Source organism: Mesoplodon bidens (genome assembly GCF_964165515.1).
Source record: "Mesoplodon bidens genome assembly, chromosome: 13".
NCBI lineage: Eukaryota > Metazoa > Chordata > Mammalia > Artiodactyla > Ziphiidae > Mesoplodon > Mesoplodon bidens.
The window spans coordinates 39997540-40022817 of record NC_138169.1 but is presented as its reverse complement, the minus strand read 5'-3'; the positions used below and the strand labels follow the sequence as shown (position 1 = coordinate 40022817).

At 43.1% G+C, this 25278-nt stretch overlaps 1 long non-coding RNA gene and 1 pseudogene across 3 annotated transcripts in view; both read left to right on the top strand.

Moving 5' to 3' along the window:
- LOC308626693 overlaps window positions 1-25278 on the top strand; it is a 64056-nt gene that overhangs the window by 11857 nt on the left and 26921 nt on the right. For both annotated transcript variants that reach the window (XR_014017289.1, XR_014017290.1), the window contains exon 3: window positions 9373-9492. This is a non-coding gene — a long non-coding RNA (uncharacterized lncRNA). The remainder of the gene's footprint in view (window positions 1-9372; window positions 9493-25278) is intronic.
- LOC308626623 (large ribosomal subunit protein uL22-like) lies at window positions 3034-3750 on the top strand (annotated as a pseudogene). Its single transcript has one exon. The product of its transcript is annotated as a large ribosomal subunit protein uL22-like (transcript).

Here is a 25278-nt window from a genome sequence, read left to right as displayed (position 1 = left end):
TTAAATCACCTCAGATAGGGGAGAAGCTTTTCTAAAGATGATCTAAAACCCAGGAGCTATAAAAGCAAAGGTAAATTTAGCTACCATATATATGTATAAAACAAATGAGGTGAGGGGGGAGGGGAGGGAACCCAACTAATCAAAAGACAAACATACTGGAGGGAAATATTTGCAATTCACATAGCAAAAGGGACCCTTCCTTAATATTTAAAGAAATTCTAAATGTTGATAAGAAAAAAAAGCCAACAATCCAGTAGAAACATGGAGAAATGATATGAAGAAACAGTTCCCAGAATAAGAAATACAAATGGGTCTTGAACATTAAAAAAAAGAAAAGAAAGATACTCAACCTCCTTCATAATTAAAAAAAAAAGCAAATAAAAACTCTAATGAGATACAAGTCTTCACCCATCAGATTGGCTAATGTCAGAAAGGTTAAGAACACTGTGTTGTCTGTTGTGCATTGGCTAAAGGATCAGGAAACAGATACTCTGATGTAGTGTAGATTGGGAGCACTCTTCAGAGGGCAAGTGGACCATGCAATATGCCCTGTGACCTACTTTCAGGAATCTCTCCTACAGATATACTAACACATGTACAAATGAAGATTATTCAGGGTTATATTTGTTGTAGTGTTGTTTGCAATAGGAAAATACTGGAAATAATCATCACAGGGCTGGTTAACAAATTCTGGCACATCCATACAATGAAAAACTGTGCAGCTGTTGAAAGAATGAAATAAGTCTCTATGATTTATGAAAAGGTCTCCAAGATGTAGTGTTATCTGAAAAAAGCAAGATGCAGGGCAGTGTGTATTTTATGCTCATTATACTGAACAGCAACAATAACCCACATACACGGGTACTTACTTGGACTGTGTATGGATGATTTCTTGGAGGATTCCCAAGAATCTGGGCATAGCGGTTGCCTCCTGGGAGTGAAGCTGGGTGGTTGGAGAACAGAGGGGTAAATTTTCATTCTAAACTTTTTTATACTTTTCACATTTTGCTTCATGAACATGTATTACCTCTTCAAATAATAAATTAAGAACATGTGTTAATTTAGCATTCTGCTCCATGCTATTCTATATCCACTATTGATTAATGTGAAAATCATGTTTTACATTACTTACCTCACACTAATTAACTCTCCCTCCCAAGTCTTTGAGTGAAATTAAAATTCTAGAAAGATGTAGCACATTTATCCTGGGACTTTGTCTGCTGGGCACACCAACAAGTGGCCCCTTTCTGAAGAGAACAGAACTTTGCAGAGCGTTTGGCACATTAAGTAGCTGCCCTACAAATGTGAGTTCCTTTCTCTGCAGGAACGGAACTGTTCTGGGACAGGGGCTCCAGGGAACCTCCGCTCCCCTGGCAAGGACAAGAGGCTGATGAGTGTCTTGTGTCCTGATTAGGACCTTGGGAGACCTGGAAATCCAAGGTCATATAGGGTCCACATTCTTCAGCCTAGCCCAGTCCCTGGCACATAGTAAGCACTCAAAAAAATATGTTTCTGGGCTTCCCTGGTGGTGCAGTGGTTGACAGTCCGCCTGCCGATGCAGGGGACACGGGTTTGTGCCCTGGTCTGGGAGGATCCCACATGCCGCGGAGCGGCTGGGCCCGTGAGCCATGGCCGCTGAGCCTGCGTGTCCGGAGCCTGTGCTCCGCAACGGGAGAGGTCACAACAGTGAGAGGCCCGCGTACCGAAAAAAAAAAAAAGTTTCTGGAATGAATGAACATACCAAGAGTTAACGGGAATCTCGCCTGAGGGAGTGACAAATGCCATTGGGGAACTTTGGGGAAGTCCCATAAATAGATGACATTTAACCTGGGGCTTTATCTTTTCCATTTTTTATTTTTTTGGCCATGCCATGGGGCATGTGGGATCCTACTTCCCACACCAGGGATTGAACCGGTACCCCCTGCATTGGAAGCATGAAGCCTTAACCACTGGACCGTCAGGGAAGTCCCTAACCTGGGCCTTTAAGAAGGAATCCCTCACCTGGAGGACAAGGGGGATAAAGCAGGATTTCAGGCAGAGAGAACAGCTTACCTTTGGGCATAAGAGCAGAGGGATTGGAGCTCACAGAACACCTATCCGCCCTGCTTGGAGCAGCCATCAGATGTTGTCAGTTACCATGGGGTCATCACGTGTGTTGGCGGCTGTCTGACAAAGTGAATTGGGAAAGGTCCAGAAGCTGACAGACAGGAAAGAGAGTAACCAGGTCCCATTCACTTGAAGCCAGAGGAGGCTTTGGGAAGGGAGGCCCTCAGGTGGACCCTCACACACCCCTCCAAAGACTGACCGTGAGATGCTCGCAGCCTATCAGATCCAGCGCCTCGTTCTTAAACCACCCCCTTCATTATATTATTGCCCAGTGAGGGCCACAAAACAGAGGGCCACAATCACTTATCCAGAATCCAAAACGCTTCGGACATCCTAAATCGGTTTTTAAAATTTTGTCAACAAAACCCGCCCTGAGCTGATCTGAAGTTACACGTAGACGTAATTCATCGCACTCTTATGTGTTCATGTGTACGTTTTGCTGTAGAAATATGTGTGATCGACGACAGGATGCTATTCTAGACCCCGCTGAGGGGTTATATAACATATTGTAGGTGCACCATACTACTTTTAGTACTTAAAATCTGGAGAATTCTGAATTCTGAAACACATCTGGCTCCCAAGAGGTTTGCATCGGGATTTGTGGTCTAACATAATCGACCAACACACAAAATGTTTAAAAATAAAAGTTATATAATGTCCTGGGTGTAAAAGAAGAAATAAAAGAATAGAAGTGTATAAAAACAGAATATGTATTTCAACATGTAAATGCTGGGGCAGGACTATACCAGAAGATGGGAGTGTGGGGCGGTGAGTGGTAGACATAGACCCCTCCTATGGAGGGGGGTTGCCTCTAAAGTGGACTTTGAATGTGGCAATTCAAATAAAATTGATTAAGTTTTATATATTTTTTGCAACTCAAATGCTAGGAGTCCTTTTTGGGTAAGCAGTCTGAGGTGATCTCCAAAAATGGTTCACTATTCACTTGACCCACAGAATCATGCAAATCAAGAGGCTCAGATCTTCGTGTTCACTTTAAGAACACTCGTGAAACTGCCCAGGCCATTCAGGGTATGCATATCTGAAAAACCACCACGTATCTGAAGGATGTGATTTTACAGAAGCAATGTGTGCCAGTCTGTCTTTACAATGGTGGAGTTGGTAGGTGTGCCCAGGCCAAAGAGTGGGGCTGGACACAGGGTCGGTAGCCCCAAAAAAGGGCTGAATTTTTACTGCACATGCTCAAAAATGCAGAGAGTAATGCTGAACTTAAGGGCTTAGATGTAGATTCTCTGGTCATTAAGCATATCCAAGTGAGCAAAGCACCCAAGATGCCACGCAGGACTTACAGAGCTCATGGTCAGATCAACCCATACATGAGCTCTCCCTGCCACACTGAGATGATCCTTCCTGAAAAAGAACAGATTATTCCTAAACCTGAAGAGGAGGTTGCACAGAAGACAAAGATATCCCAGAAGAAACTGAAGAAACAAAAACTTACGGCCCAGGAATAAATGCTGCAGAAAAAAAAAAAAAAAAGCAAATAAAAGTAAAAGCAAAAAAAAAAAAAAATACTAGGAGTGGCATTGCCATGATTTTCCAAAATGGTGAACAACTCTCGGGAAAGTTCCATATAAAAAAAAATACAGTCTCCCTCAATTTACTCAATAGTTGCATTCCTGGAAAATCTGGTGCATATAAAAACCATGCAGAATTACTTTGTGTTCATTTGCAAAACGTAATTAGGTTTTAGGCCCAGATGATTATAATGAGGTTTTTTGCTTACAAGATACGTTTTAATGAGACGTTTGGAAGTGATTCACGATGCAGGGCAATTCTTTGTTGTGGGTGACTGCCTCACACATGGCAGGGCGCCTCTTGTCCCTGGCTCCACATGTTAAATGTCAGTAGTGTCCCCCAGACGGATTGTTATGACAACCAGAAATGCTTCTCACATTTCCAAAAATCTTAGGGTGGTAACCTTAGGAGGGAACACAACTCACCCGTAACCGCCCTCAGAACCACCGAGTGGAGAAGTCGGCAGGGGTTGGCGGATGCGCCAGTGGAGTCCCAGGGCACGCTCCGTCCAGGTGGTGAATCCTGCAGTCACGTCTGGACTGAGCAGTTTGGATTTGAAGACCCTTGTTTTCCCCAGAATCTAAGGCTCAGGGAAGCACAGTGGCATTGGCTGTGCTAGTAGCATGGAGCTGTGGCTCTCCAGCTGATCAGCCTGGGGGATGTTTTGGCCTTGTGCACCGCTTTCCCCTGCCAGTGAGGTGGTGCCTTCCCCAGTGGGTGATGGAGCACATGGTACTTGGCTGATCTCAGGTTGGGGCATGTCAGGCAGCCCATGGCGGTGCGCCTTCCTTTAAGACTCATTCTCCAAGTCTCTATGTATCTTAGTGGTTAGGAGTTCAACACAGCAGCATATTCACAATAGCCAAAAGGTGGAGGCAACCTAAGTGTCCTTCCATGGGTGCAGGGACCAAAAAAAAGGTGTTCCATACATACAATGGAATATTGTTCAGCCTTAGAAAGGAAGGAAGTTCTGGCACATGCTACAACATGGATGAAACTTGAAGACATCATGCTAAGTGAAATAAGCCAGTCACAAAAAGACAGATACTGTCTGATTCCAGTCTCTAGAGAAGTCAAATTCTGAGAGACAGAAAGTGGAATGGTGGTTGCCAGGGGCTGGGGAGAGGGAGGATGGGGAGTTATTGTTGAATGGGGACAGAGTTTCAGTTTTGCAAGATGAAGAGAGTTCTAGAGATGGATAATGGTGATGCTGCACAACAGTGTGAATGCACGTAATGCCACTGTACTGCAGGTAAAAAGGGTTAAGATGGGGTTTCCCTGGTGGCGCAGTGGTTGGGAGTCCGCCTGCCGATGCAGGGGACACAGGTTCGTGCCCCGGTCTGGGAAGATCCCATATACCGCGGAGCGGCTGGGCCCGTGAGCCATGGCCGCTGAGCCTGCACATCCGGAGCCTGTGCTCCACAACGGGAGAGGCCACAACAGTGAGAGGCCCGCGTACCACAAAAAAAAAAAGGTTAAGATGGTAGATTTTATGTTACGTGTATTTTAGCACATATAAAATTTTAAAAGCAAATAAAGAGGGAAGGTGCTGATGGAAAGACTACGAATCAAGTGTGGGCTCTGCTGTTTACCAGGCTGTTGTGGATCTTGGCCAGGTTAACCTCTCTGAGTCTTAGTCTTCCCATCTGTGAAACAGGGATAATGATGTACTCCCCTAGGGGTGGGGGGGAATTATGAGGGTCACTAACTCGTGTTTGTAAGCCACAGGGCACGCTGTCTGCACTCAGGAAGTGTGGCTGTTATCGTGCAGGTGGATTTCACTTATTCACTGCTCCGGAAAGCAGTCTTTCCCCTCAGACACTCTCATAGAAGCATTTGGGACATTTAGCCTAATAGCAAGATCATATGGACACTAACAAAGCAGAATGACTGGGGACCCAGGACAGTGCGTGTATAAGCTTCCTGGGTCTTCCTGCCTGGGGGTCAGCTTCCTCCCCGCCCACAGTGAAGCATTCTCAACTGTACTTTAGGCAACTTCACTGTATCTAGACGAAGGCCTTCTTAACTGACCCTCCCTCCCAGAGGGACACTTCTCCGTAAGTGTAAAACCTCCAGTATTCTCCTTTAGACTCTTAGGGAGAGTTGATAATTGTTGACAGCAACAAGCATTCATTTTCTTTTGTTTTGATTAAACAATACTTTGATTGGAAAATGCTTCTTGGTGCAGTAATTAATGACCGGCTGGAGCTGCTAACGCCAGAGGTAAAGCAAAATGCACTTAACCCAGCTAGCATTAGCTACCAGGAAATGTTAGACCTGCAGGGTAATCCCTGCTGGTACAATCTCTAAAATGGGGAGGAAGAAAAAGAGAAAAAAAAAAAAAAAAAAAAACCTAAGCAATTTCTTCTTGTGCAATGAAAAGTTTAAAAATGGAGTGTTGTGTTGCCATAGACAAAATTCCTGGCTCTGGGCTGTCCTCCATGCCTGCATCCAGCCGCACAGCAATTAGACACGGTTTTCAGCAGGGCAGCTGAGCCTCCCAAGTACCTATAATGAATATCTGCAGCTCCAGGCTCCCGCGGAACTCCTCAAGCCTTCACTTGTCACTATAATTTCCTTGGGAAGTGTTTCTAATTACATATTTCTTGCTGCCTGCTCCAGGTCAAGTCTTCTTGTATACAATATTCGAATTACATAAAACCACAAAACAGTGAGAGCGACCCTGGAGTGGTCCAAATTGCTATGTAGTTGCTTTTAACTTAGTAATTAAGCATTACTGGGTGTAATAGGGCATCGTTTGCATGAGCAAAAATAACTTTAAAGGAACGTGCCTCATTCTTTTTAAATCTCTGTAGAGGTCAGACCCATTTCAGCAAGACATTTATATAATAACAGAATTCCCAACTCCAACACATGGACCGTTTAACTATTATAGCAGGGTCTTTGTCAAGAAGAACTTAATTCTTTTGTATTATCTCCTGGGACCTGCCATTTAGGGAACTTCTGGCAGTTTAGTTCCCTGGAGGGGGACTGTTAGTTTAGGTAGTTCTCCAAGATGTAAGACAACCTTCACCCACTAATTCTTAGAGAAAACTGAAGTCAAATGAATCTCAATCCAGATGCTACTGTATGGATGTTAAGTTTTCTTTGGAGTTGAGTAAATTGGAGGATACTTCAGCTCTTGAAGAAGAGGCAAAAATGGTTTTCTAAAAGGGTGGGTTGGCTAGGGTTGCGGGTTCCCCCCCTTACAGGGGAGGGGTCTAAGTCCACCACCCTCTCTACCTTGCCTTGTGTTATGGAAGATTGAGCACCTGCAGGACCCAGAGTTACTGACTACCTGATCGTCTTGGTGGGCCTGAGGAGTTGTGCTCAGCTGAGCCCCCAGTCAGTGCCCACTGGGGGAGGGCCGGTTCTGGCCCTGGCTTGCAGCTGATGCTGATGCTGATGCAAGAACATGTTCCAACCCCATTCCCTAAGGAGTTTCAGCAGAAAGTGGCAGCCCTGCAAGAAACAGCATTTGCTCTAGGCTTGCTTCTGCCCACTGGCTCCTCCTTCCAGTCTCTAAATGTTGAGGCCTAGGGTTCAGTCCGGGACCTCTTCTCTCTGTCTTCACTCAGTTCCTAAGTGATGTCATCCAATTACGAGGCCCTGAATCAATACCATCTGTAGCAGATTGTGTTTTCCAGAGTTGGCCACAACAATATCTCCATCCCATATGCTCTTCTACAATGTGGTCTTCACACTCTTTCCATGGAGAGAAGGGATCTATATCCACCACCCTCCCCATCCCACCTTGAATCTTGGCAAGCTCTAGCTCTCTGGTAGCCCAGAGGATGAGGTGGAAACGATGCTGCATGACTTCCAAGGCTAAGTTAGGAAAGCCGATGCAGCTTCCACCTTGTTCACTGGTACACTCCAGCTACCCCAGGGAAGCCCAAGCCACATGGAGAAGCCACTCTAAATGTTCCAGTTGACAGCCCCTGCTGAGGTCCCAGTGAATAGCCAGCCTCAACTGCCCGATTTGTGAGTGAAGACACTTCCTGGTGATTCTAGCCCCAGTCATGTTGCTTCAAACCCTTGAGTCTTCCAAGCTCAGACCCAAAATTTGTGGAGTAGAAACTAAACATTCCTGCTGTGCCCTGCCCTGAATTTCGAACCCACAAATTGGTGGGTAAATGAAATAGCTGGGTTTTTTTGTTTTGTTTTCGTTTTTTTGGGGCGGTCCGCGGGCCTCTCACTGCTGTGGCCTCTCCCGTTGCGGAGCACAGGCTCCGGACACGCAGGCTCAGCGGCCATGGCTCACGGGCCCAGCCGCTCTGCGGCATGTGGGATCTTCCTGGACCGGGGCATGAACCCACGTCCCCTGCATCGGCAGGCGGACTCTCAACCACTGCGCCACCAGGGAAGCCCTGAAGTAGCTGTTTTAAGCTAAGTTTTGGGGTCATTTCTTATACAGCAGTACTATCTGGAACACCATCTGTATGCCAATGACTCCCGAGTTTATATCTCCAGCTTAGGGCCTCTCTCTGAGCTCTAGACTCACATATCCCACTGTTGATTTAGCTTTTTCACTTGGATGTCAAACAGGCTTCTCATAGAACATGGCTCAGCTCCAACTACTGACCTACCCTGCCCTGCAAAGCTACCCTTCCCTCAGGTGTCCTCATCTCAATAAATGACACTGTCACTTCCCTGAAACCCAATTGCTCAGACCCAAAACCTAGACATAGTCAGTGACTTTTCTCTTTCTCTCCCAACTCCCATCTGATCCATCAGCAAATCCCATCAGCTCTACTTTCAGAACATTTCCCACATAGGATGACTTCCCACCTACTCTACTGGTATAACCCAAACCCAAACTGCATCTTCTCTGTCCTGGATTATTGCTCTAGCCTCCTAACGGGTCTCCCTGCTTCCACTCCTGGCCTGTAGTCCTCACCTCCATCAAGTCTCCAGAAGGCACAATAAACATCTCAAGATGTAAATCACAGCAGGAGCCTCGACGACTCCTTATTCACTCATCTGATTGTTGACCAGGAATCTAGCTGGGGCTGTGGTTGAGAACACTCACATCCAGCCTCTCCATGTGGTCTGCACTTCCTCATAATATGGTGGCTGGGTTCAGAGACCAAGTGTCCCAAGAGAGAGAAGGAGAGCCAGCTAGGAGTGCATCTAGGATTTAGCCTTGGGCGTCATGTAGCAGCACTTCTATCACATTCTACTGGCTGAGGCAGTTATGAAGGTCCACCCAAGTACAGAGGCAGGGAACACAGACTCCACCTTTCCATGAAGGCTGTTAGGGTCACATTCTAAGAGGAGCATATATAATGGGATATACATTGGTGCGGCCATCCTTGGGAAGTATAATCTGTCACACTGTTCAAGAAGATTTAACTACATAAGAAAGAAAACCGTACACCAAAAAATTCCATAAGCATAATGTAAATGCAAAAGACAGTATAAAGAAATGCTAACTCTTTTTCCTAAGCCCCTCACTGAGCCCCTCCTCTAGGCTTTGTGGGTTGATTACAGGCATATTTGGCTGGTTAACATTTTATTTTTTATTTATTTTTAATTTTTTTCGGCCACGCCACGCAGCTTGTGGGATCTTAGTTCCCTGACTAGGGATTGAACCTGGGCCCTCTGCAATGAAAGCGCGGAGTCCTAACCACTGGACCACCAGGGAATCCCCCCCCCCCCTTTTTTGTGTTAATACTGCGGAGGGAAATTGAGTCTAATGTGCCTGCTTCCTCTTTTCTCTGAGGGCAGGAAGAAGAGAATGATGTCTCCTTCATCTCAACCTATAATGCTCGCTTCAAATGATACTTTCTCCACAGACCCTCCCTGACTTCCACTGTGTGAACACTGAGTTTTTCCCCATCTCACAAGGTACTTATACTTTCTTCCTTGTATTTCAGTTATTCATCTGTCTCTTTTAAATCTTACCTCTCTTTAATTCCTCCAGGGTATACTGAACTATAAATTTCTCAAGGGATAGGGACTTTTTTTGGATTTATCACTGTTGCTTTTCTGCCCTGGTCTTTGCACTGTTCACATGTGTTAATTATGCAATGTGTGCTGGTGGAATTCATGAAGAAGCAGTTGTGTCCAGTGTCTGTCTCATCTATATTTAATAATCCTGGAATGTAGTAGGTGCTCAATTAAAACATGTTTTTGGTGAATGGATTGTGCTCTACTAAATACAGGACAATTTAAGGGGGAAGTAAGCATAAGAGCTGGTCCCAGCCTTCAGTTACTATTTATACCTTGCCCAACAATGAAAAAGCTATCACAAGGTAGGGCATGATTATGATTTTTTGACAAAAGTCTGTGGGACTTAGAGAAAGCTTTTCTAAACCTATATAGCCAAAGTCAGAAAACATAAAGGAGAAGACTGATTGTTCCTACTGCATAAAAATGAAACACTGTACATTAAAAAAAAATCATAAATACAAGTAAGGCAAATGGAAAGCCAGGAAAAACGTGTCAGTATATTAACAAAACGTTACTACCTTTAATATTGGAAGAGGTCTTCTATGTCAGTAAGAAAAAGACAAACATTTTTTAGTTAGGGAAAGAATATAAATACTCAAAACAAAAAGAAAAATATAAATGGTTAATAAACAGAAGAAAAAAAACCTTTAACCTCATTAGCAATCGTAGAAATTCATAGGAAAACCACACTGAAATAACATTTTTCTTTTATCAAATTGGCAAACTATTTTTGTTAAGATAATCTGCAATATTGGCAAGATTAGGAAGACTGAAAATTGATGTTTAAAATGGACATGGTTTGTAATCCAGCATTTCAACATCCCCAATTTATGCCAAAGAATTTATTGCTGAGGTTTGCCAAGATCTGTACACAAAGACACTTCATGAAGTACTGATTTTAATAGCAGAAAATTGGGATTAATGTCCAGCAATTGGGATTAAATTGGTTAAATAAATCATAGCACCACCCTGTGATACAACATTATATAGCCATTTCAAGTGCTGATATGAAATAATATTTAATGAAGTGGGAACATATTCATGTTACATAGTTAATTTAAAGTTTCAATTTATCAAGCAAATGTAGAGTCATTTTCTTTTTCATCACATATATTTCCATAATCAAAAACATGCATAGAAGCCTAGAAAGATTTACATAAAAAATTTTAGGATTCTGTGATTTTATTTTTTCTCACCGCTTTTTTGTGTTTTTAAACTTTCTAGGGAATTCTCTGGTGGTCCAGTGGTTAGGACTCTGTGCTTCCATTGCAGGGGACACGGGTTTGATCCCTGGTCGGGGAACTAAGATCCCGCAAGTAATGCAAGCTGTGTGGTGTGACCAAAAACAAAACAAAGCAAAACAACTTTCTACAGTAACATTCTCTTCTATCCAGGAAAAAAAATACCATTATTTCTTTCTTTTTTTTTTTTTTTTTGGCTATTAAAAATAATCGTTATCTTTTTTTTTTCATTTAAAACCAAAGTCATCTATCTTTGTCTTTATTCATTTCATCTTTTTTTTAAAATTTTTTGCTTTATAACAAATTTAATCAGTTATACATATACATATGTTTCCATATCCCCTCCCTTTTGCGTCTCCCTCCCACCCTCCCTATCCCACCCCTCCAGGCGGTCACAAAGCACCGAGCTGATCTCCCTGTGCTATGCGGCTGCTTCCCACTATCTATCTACCTTACGTTTGGTAGTGTATATATGTCCATGCCGCTCTTTCACTTTGTCACAGCTTACCCTTCCCCCTCCCCATATCCTCAAGTCCATTCTCTAGTAGGTCTGTGTCTTTATTCCTGTCTTACCCCTATGTTCTTCATGACATTTTTTTTCTTAAATTCCATATATATGTGTTAGCATACGGTATTTGTCTTTCTCTTTCTGACTTACTTCACTCTGTATGACAGACTCTAGGTCTATCCACCTCATTACAAATAGCTCAATTTCATTTCTTTTTATGGCTGAGTAATATTCCATTGTATATATGTGCCACATCTTCTTTATCCATTCATCCGATGATGGACACTTAGGTTGTTTCCATCTCCGGGCTATTGTAAATAGGGCTGCTATGAACATTTTGGTACATGTCTCTTTTTGAATTATGGTTTTCTCAGGGTATATGCCCAGTAGTGGGATTGCTGGGTCATATGGTAGTTCTATTTGTAGTTTTTTAAGGAACCTCCATACCGTTCTCCATAGCGGCTGTACCAATTCACATTCCCACCAGCAGTGCAAGAGTGTTCCCTTTTTTCCACACCCTCTCCAGCATTTATTGTTTCTAGATTTTTTGATGATGGCCATTCTGACTGGTGTGAGATGATATCTCATTGTAGTTTTGATTTGCATTTCTCTAATGAGTAAAGATGTTGAGCATCCTTTCATGTGTTTGTTGGCAGTCTGTATATGTTCTGTGGAGAAATGTCTATTTAGGTCTTCTGCCCATTTTTGGATTGGGTTGTTTGTTTTTTTGTTATTGAGCTGCATGAGCTGCTTATAAATTTTGGAGATTAATCCTTTGTCAGTTGCTTCATTTGCAAATATTTTCTCCCATTCTGAGGGTTGTCTTTTGGTCTTGTTTATGGTTTCCTTTGCTGTGCAAAAGCTTTTAAGTTTCATTAGGTCCCATTTGTTTATTTTTGTTTTTATTTCCCTTCCTCTAGGAGGTGGGTCAAAAAGGATCTTGCTGTGATTTATGTCATAGAGTGTTCTGCCTATGTTTTCCTCTAAGAGTTTGATAGTGTCTGGCCTTACATTTAGGTCTTTAATCCATTTTGAGCTTACTTTTGTGTATGGTGTTAGGGAGTGATCTAATCTCATACTTTTACATGTCCCTATCCAGTTTTCCCAGCACCACTTATTGAAGAGACTGTCCTTTCTCCACTGTACATTCCTGCCTCCTTTATCAAAGATAAGGTGACCATATGTCCGTGGGTTTAACTCGGGGCTTTCTATCTTGTTCCATTGATCTATGTTTCTGTTTTTGTGCCAGTACCATACTGTCTTGATTACTGTAGCTTTGTAGTATAGTCTGAAGTCAGGGAGCCTGATTCCTCCAGCTCCATTTTTCGTTCTCAAGATTGCTTTGGCTATTCGGGGTCTTTTGTGTTTCCATACAAATTGTGAAATTTTTTGTTCTAGTTCTGTGAAAAATGCCAGTGGTAGTTTGATAGGGATTGCATTGAATCTGTAGATTGCTTTGGGTAGTAGAGTCATTTTCACAATGTTGATTCTTCCAATCCAAGAACATGGTACACCTCTCCATCTATTTGTATCATCTTTAATTTCTTTCATCAGTGTCTTATAATTTTCTGCATACAGGTCTTTTGTCTCCTTAGGTAGGTTTATTCCTAGATATTTTATTCTTTTTGTTGCAATGGTAAATGGGAGTGTTTCCTTGATTTCACTTTCAGATTTCTCATCATTAGTATATAGGAATGCCAGAGATTTCTGTGCATTAATTTTGTATCCTGCAACTTTACCAAATTCATTGATTAACTCTAGTAGTTTTCTGGTAGCATCTTTAGGATTCTCTATGTATAGTATCATGTCATCTGCAAATAGTGACAGCTTTACTTCTTCTTTTCCAATTTGGATTCCTTTTATTTCCTTTTCTTCTCTGATTGCTGTGGCTAAAACTTCCAAAACTAGGTTGAATAAGAGTGGTGAGAGTGGGCAACCTTGTCTTGTTCCTGATCTTAGTGGAAATGGTTTCAGTTTTTCACCATTGAGGGCGATGCTGGCTGTGGGTTTGTCATATATGGCCTTTATTATGTTGAGGAAAGTTCCCTCTATGCCTACTTTCTGCAGAGTTTTTATCATAAATGGGTGTTGAATTTTGTCGAAAGCTTTCTCTGCATCTATTGAGATGATCATATGGTTTTTCTCCTTCAATTTGTTAATATGGTGTATCACGTTGATTGATTTGCGTATATTGAAGAATCCTTGCATTCCTGGAATAAACCCCACTTGATCATGGTGTATGATCCTTTTAATGTGCTGTTGGATTCTGTTTGCTAGTATTTTGTTGAGGATTTTTGCATCTATGTTCATCAGTGATATTGGCCTGTAGTTTTCTTTCTTTGTGACATCATTATTTCTTTTAAGTGGTGTGGAAGTTGCCCCTGCAGTATAGGTGGGAATGCCAGTTCTAGCTATTTCCTTTGAAAATATCTCTAGGTGCCATGGGTACACATTTACAAGAGCCCATTTTCTCCTGAGAGTAGAGTGAGGGTGGGAGGAATTTTGGTGAATGTTTGTACTTGCAGCTTGTCCTGGAGTAAATCTTTAAGACTGTGGGAATAGGTGCTTTGCGCTCTGTTGAGGTGGCGAATGTATGTCAGGTTTCCTGTCCTTCTGTCTCCGTCACGTGCAAGGATCTGTGAGTGGAGGGGTTTCATTAATCTGAATGCATCTGCAACCCCATCAGGAGCATTTCAGTTTCATGGGCAAGTGGTTTGCTTTATTTGTTTTATTTGCTCCTGAAGAAAATAAAGGGATGATACAATTAGTTCTGTCCCCCGCACGTGGGGGTGGAGCTTAAGTGAATTACAACATTCTGTGGCAAAATAAACATGAAATGGGCGTGAGAAGTTGGATAGCAAGAGGAAAGCAAAGTTTACTGATTTTCTCCTTTATTTGGCTCTCAGGTTTGCGAGGATACACAAAAGTCGCACAAAGAAATCTGATGGGAATCGTCTCTAAAACTAAAAAATAACATCACCACTGATTCATCCTTCATGAATCCCTCTGACTCTATTTCCAAATATAAGCTCTATATAAAACCACCCCGTTTCACTTTGGAGACCACTAAAACAAGTGACTATTATAGGACAGAAAAAAAGAAGATGTTTTAATAATATGTGTGTTCAGATGCTTGCATCAAATGTTAAAAACCCATCAATTCACAATGCAGAATACCACCTGCCCACAGGTACAAACAAAAATGTTTCCTTTGCTCCAAGGGATCTTTTTTCCATTTTATTATTGCTAGTATAAGAGATCAGGAAATGTCTTAAAATGCACAAGTGGTTTTGCTGACTTTTTATGTGGTTTCTTTTGAATTCAGGAAGCTTTGAATGACATAAATGAGCTCTGTACAGATGTTTCTAGAAGGCTTATGGCTCATCTCTGAGGTTCCCAGAGAGTGGTCGGCCCCACATCACACCTCATGGGACCCCATGGCCCATGACAATGAAATCAAAGGAGGCTGTAATTTTCTCTCAGCCTTCTTTGGGCTTGAAAACTGGAAACAGCACAGAAGACCATACATTCAATGACACATCAGATTGGCATCTTGCCTGTGCCAGCAGCCATGCCCACGAGCTGTCATGGTGTGGTGTGTTACAGTCCTTGACCTGCTGGTGTTTATAGCTGGGGGTGAGAATGGAGCCAGGGAGGGGACATTAATTTAATAGGCTTCTGGGTGTTTCCATTCTTATTTCACTCTTGGACAAGCCGAAGAAGGAAATGGTTTTCAGCAACCTCTGTGATAAAACTATTTGCTTATTCAACTGAGTTATCTCTAAAAAATGTTAAAGGACAGTTTAATAATCACTGTCCCCCAACTGTCTCTCTCTAAATATAGTTCACATATATGAACCATGAATCTCTCTCTTCCTTTCCTCCACACTCTCCCCGAGTTTCCCCCAAACTGGCCTACTTTAGCTCTTTTCTCCTCTCCTTTTTCTCATCTTTTTTCCAATGGATTTTTCCTTCTTCTTCTCTAGCAACTCTCTGTTCTTCCCCATGTAAATCAAACCAGCCTACCTTGGCCATTCTCATGTTCCTCCCTAACTCGAACACCACACACAAAGGCCCAGAGTCTCCCGGGAAAGGTAGAATTCTCTTAATGGGTGTGATAACTCCAAGTATTAGATACTGTTAACTCACCGGACAGATGAGAAACCCGGACATAGAGAGGGCAAGTAACTTAGCCAGGACTGTGCAGCCCTCGAGCAGCAGAGCCAGCCTTCAAAATTCCTCATTCCAAAGCTTGGGCTGTTTCCAAAGTACAAGCGGAGGTCCTCAGGGAGGGCTCCGGGTGGATGAGGAACAGAATTAAGTCATATTTACCGACAGCCACATCCTCTTAGATTCACGGAGCGGCTTCCATGCCCAGGACAGGAAATAGCCCTTCTCCCAGGAAGCCCCCCGTGGTGTGTGTCTCAGGCGACACACACATTGTGGAAAAAAAGCATTCTTGTTCTCAGAGGCGTGTATCTGCACAGCGCCAGGGGACCACTCACACTGTTTTCCCATGAATGGTGCCCCCTGGAGTTGTGTGAGGGCTCGGCCTTAGCTGCACAGTTGCTTTATTTCTCACGTTGCTTTTTTTTGGAGGTCTTGAGGGGAAGGACTGTGACATCTGCTCTTGGAATGTTTCCAGCCCTGCTGAGGTTCAAAGCCCACATCTGTTCCAGGGTCTTTCACTTCTGGTTCCTCTCAGTTCTCACTGATACTTCGGGCGGGGACCGATAACCTAAGCTTAAAATTCACGTTGTCTTAAGAGCCTAGAAGAGGCAACTCGTGTAGTTGGAAGTATTTGAAAGACTCTGAGAAAAACGTATCCCAAAATGTATGTGTGAATATACATTCTCTAGAAGTTACTGTCGTGTAAAGTTCAGAAATAACCACTTTTAGGTGAGAATCTATGAGTCATTTTGGTGAACGTGGGGTGGGGGAGGGGAAGAACAGGAAGGGAGGAGACTTCAAGTTTTCTGTAGAAATAATTCGAGGGTAGGGGCATCTTCTCTCCCTTCGTCCCCCTTAGGTAGGTTTTCCGACTTTGCTGGGCCCATTAGAGTCTGAACTCCGCTTTCCTGTGGCCGAAGGGTCACGGCAGTTTCCTAGCTGAAACTCCTGGGAGCTGGTGACCAATGGGAAGACCGGCAACAGTGAGAAAAGCAGCCTCGATCTGTGGACCAAGGGCAGCTTTAAATGAGTGAAACTCCCTGTACTTGGGGTTTGAATAAGCCTGTGCGTCCTAACCCATTTTTGGTACCTGTATTTGATCTGCTTTTAGCATGATGACCAATCAACAGACAATTGGCTCACAAGAGCCAGAAGGGAAGGGAAGCTGAAGGAGGCTTCTCGAAAGCAGTGCTACCTAAAACAAAACCATTTCTCATGGCTGGCTTTCATCTGTCAGAAAGCTTTGCACGTGAGATCAGGGGTATTGAAGCAAGAAGAAGGGAGTTATGGCTTTTGTTCCTCTCTATTCTGAATCAATAAAAGTAACAAACCTTGTGTGATTACAATAAGAAATATATACTTGGTCTTCCTCACCAGTTCCTGACACAGAGCTCCTAAATCCCTTGGAATTCCCTGGATGACAGGGACTCTTTTATTTTTTCTTAAACATCTTCATTGGAGTATAATTGCTTTACAATGTTGTGTTAGTTTCTGCTGTATAACAAAGTGAATCAGCTATACGTATGCATACATCCCCATACCCCTCCCTCTTGTGTCTCCCTCCCACCCTCCCTATCCCACCCCTCTAGGTGGACACAAAGCACCGAGCTGATCTCCCTGTGCTATGTGGCTGCTTCTGACCAGCCATCTATTTTACATTTGGTAGTGTATATATGTACATGCCACTCTCTCACTTCGTCCCAGCTTCCCCTTCCCCGTGTCCTCAAGTCCGTTCTCTACATCTGTGTCTTTATTCCTGTCCTGCCCTTAGGTTCATCAGAACCATTTTTTTTTTTTTTTAGATTCCATATATATGTGTTAGCATACGGTATTTGTTTTTCTCTTTCTGGCTTACTTCACTCTGTATGACAGACTCTACGTCCATCCACCTCACTGCAAATAGCTCAATTTCGTTTCTTTTTATGGCTGAGTAATATTCCATTGTATATATGTGCCACATCTTCTTTATCCATTCATCTGTTGATGGAAACTCAGGTTGCTTCCATGTCCTGGCTATTGTAAGTAGTGCTGCAATGAACATTGTGGTACATGTCTCTTTTGAATTATGGTTTTCTCAGTGTATATGCCCAGTAGTGGGATTGCTGGGTCATATGGTAGTTCTATTTTTAGTTTTTTAAGGAACCTCCATACTGTTCTCCATAGTGGCTGTATCAATTTACATTCCTACCAACAGTGCAAGAGGGTTCCTTTTTCTCCACACCCTCTCCAGCATTTATTGTTTGTAGATTTTTTGATGATGGCCATTCTGACCGGTGTGAGGTGATACCTCATTGTAGTTTTGATTTGCATTTCTCTAATGATTAGTGATGTTGAGCATCCTTTCATGTGTTTGTTGGCAATCTGTATATCTTCTCTGGAGAAATGTCTATTTAGGTCTTCTGCAATAGGAACTCTTTTGTTCTAATTAGGCTCCTCTTGTCTGGCCCCTAGGTAGCTTCAGCATGGGACTAGTCTCTGGAAAGGCCAAGCCATGATTAGAGGCATGGACCTATGGGGAAAAAGGAGGGGTTAGAGATGGAGTTCAACCACCAGTGGTCAATGACTTAATCGATCACACCTACGCGATGAAACCTCCATAAAAACCCCTAAACAATGGGTTTTGGAGAGCTGCTGAGTTGATGAATGCATCTTGGTGCTGGGGGGTGGGGGGCAGCAGATGCAGAAATGGCATGGAAGCTCTGCATCCCTCCCCCATACCTTGCCCTATGCATCTCTTCCGTTGGCTGTTCCTCCGTTGAAGTCTTTGTAATACACCGTAAATAGTAAAGTTTACCTGAGTTCTGTGAACCATTCTAGTGAATAATCAAACCTGAGGAAGAGGTTGTAAGAACCACCAAATTTATAGCTGGTTGGTCAGAAGTACTGGTGACAACCTGGGACTACGGCCAGCATCTGAAGTAAGGGGAGTGTGGTTTTGTGGGACTGAGCCTTAAACCTGTGGGGTCTGCACTAATTCAGTGGAGTTAGTGTCAGAATTGAATGGAATGGAATTGTAGGACACCCAGTTGGTACAAGAACTGGAAAATCGGTTGGTACAGAGGAAAAAAATCACCTCATTTGGTGTCAGAGTGGTATGAGTGGAAACAGTACACCTTGTTACAAGTGTTCTTTGTTGAGGACTGAGAATTCTGCAACCTTGAAACAACACTGGGGTTTCGAATAGAGCAGGCGGGGACAATTAATAGCCTTCTGGCTGTGTCTGTTTTTTCACTCTTGGACAAGCAGATAAAAGAAGATGGTTTTAAACAGCCGGTTTGATAAAACTATTAGTTCATTTGAGGCTTTGGGAGGGTTGTTTTATTTTTTTAAAGATAAATAACTGTTAACTGCTCTACCGTGTTGTAAGGCTCATGCCTGCCCTGTTGTCCTGGCTCCGGCAACAGTGGGAGAGACTCAGCAGCCTGGGATCCAGAAGTGACCTGCTGGCTATGTTGGTGACGCTGGACAAACAGCTGGGCCATAGACCACATACTTGAGGAATGTTTTCCCAGCCTGGCCAGGGGAGGCTGCGCACTGTCCCGGTTTGTTCGTCTGCTTTCTGCAGCCAGTGTAGAAAAAGCAGGTCCAGCTTTTTCTTTTCCAGGGGCCGTTGTCACAAATCGATGATATGTACCTCCCATTCAAAGTTCTTCACATATTGTTATGCTATATAAAAATAACATTCTATTTGTCATTTATGTTTTTTAGAATCAAAGTGTGTTCACTATGCAAAGATGAGTTGACAACATATTCTCTAAACATAGCTGAAGAATGTTAAGAAACCGGAATAGGATTTTAGAGAGAAGCGCACTTGCTTTCAATGAGTAAAACTCCATGTGCTTGGGGTATGAATAAGCCTGAGCATCATAATTCATTTTAATATTTGTCTTTGATCTGCTTTTTGCATAATGATCAATCAACAGACATTTGAGTGACTACTTGAAGAACCTTTGATGTAGAAAATGCTAGGCTAGAATCATGTTCTCATGCCCTATTTGGACTCTATGGAAAAGAAAAGTATTCTTTCTCGTTTAGTGTTCAGGAGAAATCCCTTCATCAATTTATGTTGGTATTAGCAATTCAGAATCTACTAAAATGCGGAACAGAATAAAATTAAAAGTTCATAATAAAGAGCTGAGTACAGGCTTTCTAAAAACTCAGTCATCAACACATTAAAGTGATTTGTCCAAGCTGTGGTCTTCTTAGAAACTGTCTAGAAAACTCTGTCTTCATAGAAACTCTCTAGTCACGCACCGCCCCCCGCCCCAGAGTGTTTTTTTGCTCAACAGTAGTACATAGACATCATCAACTGCTTTGAGTTGCCAGTTGTTTTTCCCAAGAAAAACATGCTGTTGTTATCAAGTATCTATGTTGTGAAATTTTTACAGCTTCTCAAAAGCTCTTCATGAAGAGAAATGTTCTCCAGCAAGGATAGCAATCACAGCCTCAGACACACGCACACACACACACACACACACACACACACACCCTTATCCTTCAAAAATTCAGAACATTCATGCCTGTGTCAACATGATTTCAGATAAGCACCAACCCACGAACCCAAACATGGTGTTGGCAGAGCCAGTAAACAAAGAAAAAGCAGTGTTCTGTTTGCCTCCACCTCATCCGCCACCATGGGCACTGTATTTTAATGCATTTTTGTTAGATAGCCAACCCTGCTGTAATTTGTGTCTACTTGGGCCTTTTGCTAGGAAGTATAGTTTCTGATTTTTAGAAGAAAAAATTTGTTTTCTTAAAGACAGAACTGTGAATGTCAGTCACTTAATGAAGGCAAAAAAGGTATATGATATGAGGTTTTAAGAAATCACATTTGGGGCTTCCCTGGTGGCACAGTGGTTGAGAGTCTGCCTGCCAATGCAGGGGACACGGGTTCATGCCCCGGTCCGGGAGGATCCCGCATGCCGCGGAGCAGCTGGGCCCGTGAGCCATGGCCTCTGAGCCTGCGCTCCGCAACGGGAAAGGCCACAGCAGTGAGAGGCCCGTGTACCGCCAAAAAAAAAAAAAAAAAAAGAAATCACATTTAGGGGACTTCCCTGGCGGCCCAGTGGTTAAGACTCTGGGCTTCCACTGCAGGGGGCACAGGTTCGATCCCTGGTCCAGAAACTAATATCCTGCATGCTGTGCAGTGCGGCCAAAAATATAAACTAAAAAAAAATCACGTTTAGAAGGAACACAGTCATTTATTTCAGGCTGTCACGAGTATTACTGCCCCAGCAGATACATGAATTACACAGCAGGGTCTTTTTGGTCACAGTTTGTAGCATGACTCACCTAGATTTACCAACTCCCGAAGGAGTATATGAAACAATGCTTTAAAAAAAATAAATTGCACATCTATTTAAATTTTAAAATACTGTAGCACTTTCTGTGACAAAAGTCCCCCAATTCCCATTTAAAAACTTATATGGTGTTTTCTCCATGAACATGGATTGCCTTTCTGGCTGGACTCTAAGCTTCTTTTTTTTTTTAAGTGAAATATAGGTGACATGCAATATTATATTAGTTTCAGGTGTACAACTTAGTGTTTCACCATTTATGTACATTATGAATTGATAACCACAATAAGTCTAGTAACCATCTGTCACCATGCAAATTTACCACAATATTATTGACTACATTCCCTATGCTCTGCATTACATCCCTGTGACATTTATTTTATAACTGAAAGTTTGTACCTATTGATCTCCTCACCTATTTCAGCCAACCCCCCATACTTCCCCTCTGGTGACCACCAGTTTGTTCCCTGTATCTATGAGTCTGTTTCTGTTTTGATTTTTGGATTCAACATATAGGTAATATCATACAGTATTTGCCTTTCTCTGACTGACTTATTTCACTTAGCATAATACCCTCTAGGTCCACACATGTCTCAAGTGGCAAGATTTCATTGTTTTTTTGTGGCTGAGTAATATTCCATTATGGGTATAGATATAGATATTATATAGCTCCACATCTTTATCTATTCACCTATTGATGGACACATATTGTGTCCATATCTTGGCTACTGTCAATCAGTGGACATAGGTGTGCAGATACCTTTTCAGATTAGTTGTTTATTCATTCAACCACTCTATGTCTTTTGATTGGAAGCCTTTAGTCCATTTATGGTCAAAGTAATCATTGATAGGTATGTTATGTATTGGCATTTTAATTATTTTCGAATTGTTTTCGTAGTTCTTCTCTGTTCCTTACTTCTCTTGTTCTCTTCTCTTGTGATTCGATGACTTTCTTTTGTGCTATGTTTGTATTCCTTTCTCTTTATTTTTTTGTGTCTCTGTTATAGACTGTTGGTTTACGATTACCATGAGGTTCATGTAAAATAACTTATGTATATAGCAGTCTGCTTTAAGTTGATGGTCGCTTAATTTTGAGCACATTCTAAAAAAACTACATTTTTACCCCCCCTCACATTTTATGTTTTTGACATTGTATTTTACACTTTTTTACTTTGTGTGTCGCTTAGCTAATCATTTTAAATATAGATGATTTTACTACTTTTGTCTATTTTTTTTTTTTTTTTTTTTGGTGGTATGCGGGCCTCTCACTGTTGTGGCCTCTCCTGTTGCGGAGCACAGGCTCCGGATGCGCAGGCTCAGAGGCCATGGCTTACGGGCCCAGCCGCTCCATGGCATGTGGGATCTTCCCGGACCGGGGCATGAACCCGTGTCCCCTGCATCGGCAGGTGGACTCTCAACCACTGCGCCACCAGGGAAGTCCTACTTTTGTCTTTTAACATTCATACCACCTTTACTATATGCTTGCCTTTACCAGTAAGATTTTTTCTTTCATAATTTTCTTATTTCTAGTTATGGCCTTTTCTTTTGTGTCTAAAGTTCTTTAAACATTTCTTGTAAGGCCAGTTTAGTGGTGATGAGCTCCTTTAGCTTTTGCTTGGCTGGGGAACCATCTCTCCTTCAATTCTGAATTATAACCTTGTCAGGTAGAGTTTTATTAGTTGTGAGTATTTTCTTTTCAGGACTTTTAATAAATGGTGCCCGTCCTTTCTGGCCTGTAAAGTTTCTGCTGAAAAATCAGCTGGTAGTCTATGGGGGTTCCCTTGTATGTAACTAGTTGTTTTTCTCTTGCTGCTTTTCAGATTGTCTCTGTAACTTTTGACATTTTAATTATAATGTGTCTGGGTGTGGTTCTCTTTGGGTTCCTCGTGCTTGGGGCTTTCTGTGATTCCTGAACTTGGGTGTCTGTTTTCTTCACCAGATTAGGGAAGTTTTCAGCCATTATTTATTTAATAGGTTTTCTGTCCCTTTCTCTCTCTCCTCTTCTGGGACCCTATAATATGAGTGTTAGTACACTTGATGTTGTCCCAGAGGCCCCTTACACGATCCTCATTTTTAAACATTCTCTGTCTGTTTGCTGTTCCAATTTGATGCTTCCCAGTTCCCCGTCTTCCAGATCACTGATACCTTCTGGGTCCTCTGCTCTGCTGTTGATTCTCTCTCGTGTGTTTTTCATGTCAGTTATTGTATTCTTCAGTCCTGACTGGTTCTTTTCTCTATTTTCTATCTCTTTGTTGACGTTCTCACAGAGTTTATCCATTCTTCTCCCGACTTTGGTGACCATCTTTATGACTATTTCTCTGAATTTTTTATCTGGTAAATTGCTTGTCTCTGTTTCATTTAGTTATTTTTCTGAAGTTTTGGCCTGTTCTTTCATTTGGAAGGTGTTCCTTTGTCTCCTCATTTTACCTAACTCTTTGTGTTTGTTTCTATTTTTTAAAAATATTTATTTATTTATTTGGCTGTGCTCGTCTTAGTTGTGGCATGTGGGATCTTGGTTGCGGTGTGCGGGATCTTTGTTGTGGCATGCGGGATCTTTAGTTGCGGTATGCGAACTCTTAGTTGCAGCGTGTCAATCCCCTGACTAGGGATCGAACCCTTGAACCTGGGTCCCCTGCACTGGGAGCACGCAGCCTTAGCCCCCGGACCACCAGGGAAGTCCCTTTGTGTTTGTTTCTATGTGTTAAGTATATCAGCTACATCTCCAGATCTTGAAAGAGTGGTCTTATGTAGAAGGTGTACTGTGGGGCCTTGTGGCACATTCCGCCCCCCGTCATCAGAGCCACATGCTCCAGTGGGCTGTGTGGGCAGTGTATGCCCTCCTGTTGTGGTTGGGCCGTGATTGCTGCAGGTGCATGGGTGGGCAGGGTTGGTTCTTAGCCATGCTGGCTGAGAGGTCCTGTCACAACTGCTGCAGGTGTGCTGATATGCAGTCCTGGCCCCCAGTGTTGCAGTGCCTGGCGTGACTGTTGCAGGCATGCTGGTGTGCAGGGCTGGCCCCTCCTGGAGCGGGAGCCACCCCCTGGAGTGGGCACTGGTGCTGGCCAGGGTGGCCTGCCGGGTGGGGGAGGGCAGGAGCCACTTTGGACGGGCTGGCTGGGGTGGGCAGGTTGGGCAGGGCTGGTCCTCAGGGGAACACCAGGGCAGGACACATGGGGTTAGCTAGTTTGATGAATAACAGCAGACGTAGTACCCACTGGCACCAGGCCAGCTGGGTGGAAGGAGAATTTTTTAAATGGCGCCCAACAGCATTTCAGTCCCAGAGAAAGTTCCACCAGATCGCTGCCCCTCCAGCACATACCCTAAAATTAGTCAGTGAATCACCTGAAACTTTACAAGCTGCTGCCTCTGCGCTGGGCCTCTGAGCCAGTGAGTTTGTGCCCAAGCTCTTCAAGATCAGCGTCTCAGTTTCCCACAGGCCTCCAGCTCCCCTGGACATAAGCCCTCTGACTTTCAAAGCAAGGCCTTATGGGGGCTTCACAGTGCAGGTCCCCTACTGTAGGGGGGCTTCCGCAGCTGTGCTATCCCTCCCGCTTTGTGGGTGTCTGCTCGGGGGGTGGGGGTTCTGACTAGACTGCGTCTCTGCCCCTCTTACCTGTCTCACTGTGGCCTTTTCTTTCTATCCTTAGTTGTAGAAAGTTGTTTCTGCTAGTCTTCAGGTCGTTCTCGGGGACAGTTGTTCTCTATGTAGTTGTAGGTTTTGTGTGTCCATGGGAGGAGGTGAGCTCAGGTCTTCCTACTCTGCCATCTTGATCTGGAAAACCCGGGATCAATGCTTTTTTAAAGCTGATTCCAGATACCATACTGCTACTGATTCAGTTACCAGCATTTTAGTAAATATTATTCCAAAACATTCCAGTCTATCATTCATGATGAATTAATACAATTTCTCTATCAGGTCTGGTGCCAATTTTTAGAAAATAAAAAATGAATAAATAAAAAGGTATGTATCAAAGCCTAGAGAGGAAAAGAGAACATTTTTGGACAGATTTTTCCCTTGGATTTGATTACGTGAAAGCACCCAAAGACCATGATCTCAGTTCCCTCTCCAGGTAAAATGCTGTGCTCCTTCTCTTTCTTGGTAATGTGTCTGAGCCGTTTGTCCAAGCGTGACCAGTGACACTCCCTTGTATCAGGCCGAGGCACCGAGGCAATTGGCCAGAAGAGATCTGAGAGATCTGAGGCCAGAGGACAGGAAAACCCAAAGGCCTGAGCAGCGATGAGTCAGAGGCAGGTGTACCATGGGAATCCAGAGCCCAGAAATACCCAGGGGCTGAGCAAGACAACAAGGCCAGAGTCCAAGCACACGCCTGCTAGGAAAGTTGGTAGGGTTTCTATGTTCTAAGTCAAGGCGTGGTCAGAGGATGAGGCCTTTGCTCATTTTCTTCCTTGTCCCCCAATTCTGTGCTTTCCACAAATGCACTCTCTCTCTCTTTTATGGTTATTC